We start from the raw sequence: 311 nt of genomic DNA, 5'->3' as shown, positions 1-311 counted from the left end.
ATTATATACTACTATTTTGAAGATATAGCAAAATTTCTGTTTAGCTAGCTTGCATAAGCTATTTGCCTAAGCATAACTCAACTTGTCCTTGAAGACTTAGAATCAACATACTAATTACATTTAGGATGGTGAGTTTCGTGGCGATCGGACTTTAATTCTTAAAAACAAATCCAAAAGAAGTTTTTGCAAATTTTGCATTGTAGAAAAAAAAAGTTTAGGCGGAAATGGGCGTGGCCTATTCCGTGTGACTCAGTGGTGTCCAGGGATTATGCGCTATAAGCCAAAAAAATTTGTGACTTACGGTTTAGAAT

This window comes from Austrofundulus limnaeus, unplaced genomic scaffold (genome assembly GCF_001266775.1).
Source record: "Austrofundulus limnaeus strain Quisiro unplaced genomic scaffold, Austrofundulus_limnaeus-1.0 Scaffold1848, whole genome shotgun sequence".
NCBI lineage: Eukaryota > Metazoa > Chordata > Actinopteri > Cyprinodontiformes > Rivulidae > Austrofundulus > Austrofundulus limnaeus.
Note: the sequence above shows the minus strand (reverse complement) of the source record.